The following is a 6,514-nucleotide window of genomic DNA, read 5'->3' as shown; positions in this document are numbered from 1 at the left end:
CGGGATCCACTAGGTGAAGCCAGCTAGGCTCCGGAGTGGGGTGGGAACTTGGAGAACTTTTATGTCCAGCTGGAAGATTTTAAATACACCAATCAGCACTCTCTGTCTAGCTAGGAGTTTGTGGATGCACCAATCAGCACTCTGTATCTAGCTAATCTGGTGGGGACTTGGAGAACTCTTATGTCTAGCTAGAGGATTGTAAATACACCAATCAGCACTCTGTCAAGGCGGACCAATCAGCTTTATGTAAAATGGGCCAATCAGCTCTCTGTAAAATGAACCAATCAGCAGGATGTGGGTGGGGCCAGATAAGGGAATAAAAGCAGCCTGCCGCCTCAGCAAGGGCAAGCCACTCCAGTATGGACCGTGTGGAAGCGTTGTAGTTTCACTCTTTGGGTCCTTACTGCCTTTAAGAGCTGTAATGCTTACGACAAAGGTCTGCAGTTTCACTCCTGAAGCCAGGGAGACCACAAACCCATTGGGAGGAAAGAACAATTCCAGACACGCTGCTTTTAAGAGCTGTAACATTCACTGCGAAGGTCTGTAGCTTCACTGGTGAAGCCAGCAAGACCACAAACCCACCAGAAGGAAGAAATTCTGAACACGTCCGGACTGTCAGAAGGAACAAACTCCAAACACACCATCTTTAAGAACTGTAACACGGGAGAATGACGTGAACCTGGGAGGCGGAGGTTGCAGTGAGCTGAGATCGGGTCACTGCACTCCAGCCTGGGCGACAGAGCGAGACTCCGTCTCAAAAAAAAAAAAAAAAAAAAAAAAAACTGTAACACCATGAGGGTCCGTGGCTTCATTCTTGAAGTCACCGAGACCAAGAATCCACCAATTCCAGACATACTCCGAGGGCTGTAATGGGGAATACTTACAGGGGACAGAGAAGACTTACTAAGCAAAGCTATTAGGAGGCTATTAAAGTGTTCTAGGTGGGAAATAGAGGAAGGATGAACTGGACTGGCAGCCATGGAGAAGAAAGTTTGGTAGATTCTTTGGAAGAAAGACATGATGACAAGACTTGCCCAGGGATTAGAAACAAGATAAGAAAGAATTTAAACAAGTGGGTAGGCCAGGTGGGGTGACTCATGCCTGTAATTCCAGCACTCTGGGAGGCCGAGGTGGGTGGGTCTCCTGAGGTCAGGAGTTCGAGACTAGCCTGGCCAAAATGGCAAAACCCCATCTCTACTAAAAATACAAAAATTAGCTGGACGTGGTGACACATACCTGTAGTCCTAGGTATTCGGAAACCTGAGGTTGGAGGATCGCTTGAACCCGGGAGGCAGAGGTTGCAGTGAGCCAAGATTCACATGGCACTGCACTCCAACCTGGGCAACAGAGACAGACTGTGTCAAAAAACAAAACAACAAAACATAAGTGGATAGATTTACTTAGAAAGAGAAACCTGGGAGAGAAGGGAGAATCCAGAGTTCTGTATTAGCTGTGGCTCATTTTAAATTCATGTGATCTATGTGACAATGTTCAAGAGAGACTGGATATATAAAACTGGAATTGCAAGGCTAGGTCAGGGCCGAAGATAGAAATACAAGAATTACGAGAACAGAGATGGAATATAATGCATGGTATTGGATGAAGTTGTAAGGTGAAAGTGTCCAAAAAGAAGAGTCCCTGAGCAACTAGAAACCTCCAACATTGTAAGGTATACAGAGGAGGAGGGGGCAGCAAAGAAAGCAGAAGGAATTGTAAGTAAAGGATGAGAAGCAGTAAGAAAGCATTTATCCATTTTCGTTAGTTTTACTAGAATGTGAACCAACTGAAAAAAAAAATATTTTGTGTGGTTTAAAAAAAAAATATTTTGTGTGGTTTCTCTTGCAAAAACTGAGAATTTGGGCAAGCAAAATTTTAAAGATATGTTCACAATTTATATGATATTCCTTCTTCTAACAAATGGAGTTTAATTTCCCTTTGCTTGTGTGTGGGTTACATTGACTGACTCAATACTAATTGAATCTGGCAGTGGTAGTGGGATGGTACGTCAGGATTAGATTATAAAAAGACTGCGGCTTCCATTGTGAGGTGGCCCATGTGGAGAGGAGCTAAGATCCTGGACTAGAAGTCAGCATCCAATGTTCACTCAAGGCCCCAGGCTCTTCAGTCAGCTGTGGTGAATGCTGCTAGTCTTGAGTCTCTCCCTTCAGGGTAGTGGGCTTCCTTCTGGCCCAGGGAAAGTCCAGAAATGCCTTCCAGAGTCAAGGCCTGGAATAGGGGACCCCAAGAGCCCACTTGGTGCTTTACCCCACTGTGGCCAAGCCGGTACCCAAGCTGCAAGGCAAAGTCCCCTTTACCCTTCCCTCGCCTTTCCTCAGGCAGAAGGAGTCGCTTCCCATAGCCATCACAGCTGGGAATGTGCTGGGTCACACCTGAAGCCAGCATGGCTCTGACTCACAACCAGGGCCTAAGGTCAGTACTGCCTGGCGACCACTGCCCACTATTCAGGGCCCAAGGGCTCTTTAGTCAGCAAGTGACGAATCCTGCCAGGACTAGGTCCTTCGCTTTAAGACTGCAGATTCGCTTCTGGTCCATTATGCGTCCAGAAATACTTTCCAGAAGGTAGGGCCCGGAATGGAGACCTCAAGACTCTGTCTAGTGCCCTGTTCTACTGTGGCTGAGTTGGTATTCATGATGCAAGACAAAGTCCTCTTCACTCTCCCTTCTCTCCTCAAGAAGAGAGAAGGTGTCAGTCCTGGAGCTGCAAGTTGCACTTCCTGGCATTGGGGGAAGAGTGATGCAAGCACTCTTGGACACCTCAGCTGATGATTCTGTAGGTTGTGTGTACACTAAGTCCACTGGCTTCAAGCCCAGCACAGCACCAGGACTTGCCTAGGAATTACAATCCTTGTGGTCTAGACTGCCTTTCAAGTTTACATAGAACCCCAGAGTATTTTAGCTTGTGGTGAGGAACCTTGCTGGAACTCAGCTTCAGACCACTGGGATGGATGATTGTCCTCTGGCTAAAGCTGGTCTCCCTGTTACCTTCATGGGTGCCAGCTGAGTTCAGCCCTGTGTGTGCTTTCTGCTGTCATAGGGCAGCTCTGGGTTCCAACAAAAAGTCTGATAATCACTGAGTTATCCCTTCCCTAAATACACATATTCTTTCTGTGTGCCACACAGCCACTGCCAGGGAATGGGGAAAGGCTGGTGTATGCGATTCAATACTGTTTTTCCTATGCTCTTCACTGCCTCTTTCTTTATTATAATGTTAAAACCAGGCAGTGATTGCTCACCTGATTTTTGGTTCCTATGAAGGTGTTTTGTTGTGTGAATAGTTGTTCAATTTGTTGTTCTTATTGGGAGGACAATCACTGAAGGTTTCTATTCGGCCGTCTTGCTCTACCTCCTCTCCCAGCTATCCTTGTATTTTACTTTTCTGAGTGAATATTAAGAGCTATTCTTTCTCCTTTTTAATAATTGTTGGCATGAGTTTGTTTTTTGTGGGGTGTTTTGTTTTGTTTTGAAATGGAGTCTCACTGTGTCACCGGGCTGGAGTGCAGTGGCATGACCTCGGCTCACTGCAACCTCTGCCTCCCGGGTTCAAGCAATTCTCCTGCCTCAGCCTCCCAAGTGGCTGGGATTACAGGTGCCCACCAGCATGCCCAGCTAATGTTTGTATTTTTGGTAGAGACGGGGTTTCACCATGTTGGACAGACTGGTCTTGAACTCCTGAACTCAGGTGATCCACCCACCTCAGCCTCCCAAACTGTTGGGATTACAGGCGTGAGCTGCTGCATACATCGAGTTTTGTTTTTTAATCTTAAGTCACAGAAACTCTGAGGGGGTAGCTGTGGAATCTGAATCAGGATAGCTAGTGTCTACAGTATCCGTTTTCGACACTTATTTTACTCTATCGAAATCATTGAAAACGACAATACTAATTGGTCTTAGTCCATTTGTGCTGCTCTAATAAGATACCTGAGTGGGTACTTTATAAACAGCAAGTTGTTTCTCATAATCCGGGAAGCTGGCAAATTCAAGATCGAGGCTTCTGTAGGCTCAGTTTCTCATGAGGGCAGCTCTCTGCTTCCAAGATGATGCCTTTAATGCTGTGACTTCACATGGCAAAAACTGGAAGAGCAAAAGGAACTATCACTAGCTCCCTCCAGCCCTTTTATGAGGTCAGTAATTTCATTTGTGCAGGCTCCACCCTCATGACTTAATAACCTCCTAAAGACCTCACCTCTTTTTTTTTTTTTTTTTTTTTTTTTTTTTTTTTTGAGACAGAGTCTGGCTCTGTCTCCCAGGCTGGAGTGCAGTGGCGCGATTTCCTCTCACTGCAAGCTCCGCTCCCCGGGTTCACGCCATTCTCCTGCCTCAGCCTCCTATGTAGCTGGGACTACAGGCGCCCGCCACCGCGCCCGGCTAGTTTTTTTGTATTTTTTTTAGTAGAGACGGGATTTCACCGTGTTAGCCAGGATGGTCTGGATCTCCTGACCTTGTGATCCGCCCGCCTCGGCCTCCCAAAGTGCTGGGATTACAGGCGTAAGCCACCGCGCCCGGCCAAGACCCCACCTCTTAATGCCGTCACATTGGCAGTTCAGCTTCAACACATAAATTTGGGGGAATATTCAGACCACAGCACAATCATAGCATCTAATTATAATCAGATAATCAAATTTTTTAAATTTCCCTCATACACTCACACTTTGAAAATTCTCTTACAAATGAAAATAAAATGCACACATAAGCAAAATATATGTGCTCTTTGTTATTGAGATATCTGTGGTATTAGACATAAGTTTTTCATTTCTTTTGCTTTCTTCTCCCGACTTTCAACATAAAAGAGAACAATAACATCCCTAAAGGAGGCTGCAGATCTCCAGGAAGAGATGAATAAAACCATCGTAATGGCAGGATTGATCTGGTTCACTTAACTACTCAAAGAAATGTGCATAATTAGCATGTCTTCATAAGAAAATTAAGTTAGAAACAAATTTCATTTATTAATTCCCTTTTGTCTTTGCCTTCTTAGAAGGAGTTTTTAGTAATCCATTTTTAACAGCTTTTATTTAACCTTTAATGTTTTAATTTTTAATTGTTATGGATACATAATAGCTGTACATATTTATGGAGGACATATGACGTTTCGATAAAGGCGTTAGAGTATAATCATCACATGAGCATAATTGGGGTAACCATCGCCTCAAATATTTATCATTTGTGTTAGTAACATTCCAATTCTACTCTTTTGGTTATTTTAACTTATACAATAAATTGTTGTTAACTATAGTCACCCTATTGTCCTACTGACCGCTAGATCTTACTCATTCTAACTGTATTCTTGTATCCATTAACCATCCCCTCTTTATCTCCACACTGCCTCCCAGACTACCCTTCCTAGCCTCTGATAACCATCATTCTAGTCTTCATTTTTTTTTAACTCCCATATGTGAATGAGAATATGCAATATTATTTGTCTTTCTAGTTTATTTCACTTAACATAATATCCTCCAGTTTCATACATGTTGTTGCAAATGACAGAATCTCATTCTTTTTTATGACTGAATTGTATTTCATTGTGTATATACCACATTTTCCTTATCCATTCATGTGTTAATGGACAATCAGGTTGTTTCCATAATTTGGCTATTGTGAATAGTGCTTCAATAAATATGAGAGAGCAGCTATTTCTTCAGTGTACTGATTTTCTTTCTTTGGGGTATATACTGAGGAGTGGGATTGCCAGATCATATGGTAGCTCTATTTTCAGTTGTGTGAGGAACCAACAAACTGTTCTCCATAGCAGTTGTACTAGTTTACGTTCCCACAAACAGTGTATGAGGGTTCCCTCTTCTCCACATCCTCATCAGCATTTGTTATTGCCTGTATTTTGGATAAAAGCCATTTTATCTGAGGTGAGATGATATCTCATTGTAGTTTTGATTTGCATTTCTCTCATGACTAGTGATGTTGAGCATTTTTCACGTATCTGTTGGTTATTTCTATGTTTTTGAGAAATGTCTATTTATATCTTTTGCCAATTTTTAAATTAGATTATTTTTTCCTAGTGAACAGTTTGAGCTCTGTATAATATTCTGGTTATTAATATAAGGGCCCTCATTGTAAAAATCACCTTTTCTACATTCAGCATTTTTTTGTAATGTGATCAAACATATTTAGTTACAACTGTTAGCTTCATCTCAATTGTTTCAGTTTTTAAATATTATAATATGAAATATTTTGAAAATACTGAAAAGTAAAAAGAATAAATAAACGTGTTCACACCACTAAGATCCAACAAATGGTAATATTTTGTCATGTTTCTGATATTTCAATTTTTCTTAAAAAAATGAAGAATTACAACAAATACAAGAGGAGATTCTCTGATTCTAGTTCCCATACAAATTTCAGGATAATGTTTGTGTACAGAGAGGAAGAAGGGAACTAGAATCCCACAAGACTGTCCCCACTTCAGATGCCAATCAGAAACCACAGGGTATGATTTGTGCTTCTGCCCACCCATAGTTGGCTACAAATTGGGCCTTCCCAA

Source organism: Mandrillus leucophaeus, unplaced genomic scaffold (assembly GCF_000951045.1).
Source record: "Mandrillus leucophaeus isolate KB7577 unplaced genomic scaffold, Mleu.le_1.0 Scaffold5, whole genome shotgun sequence".
In the NCBI taxonomy this organism is placed as follows: domain Eukaryota; kingdom Metazoa; phylum Chordata; class Mammalia; order Primates; family Cercopithecidae; genus Mandrillus; species Mandrillus leucophaeus.
The sequence above is the reverse complement of the archived record's forward strand: the minus strand, read 5'-3'. Positions refer to the sequence as shown.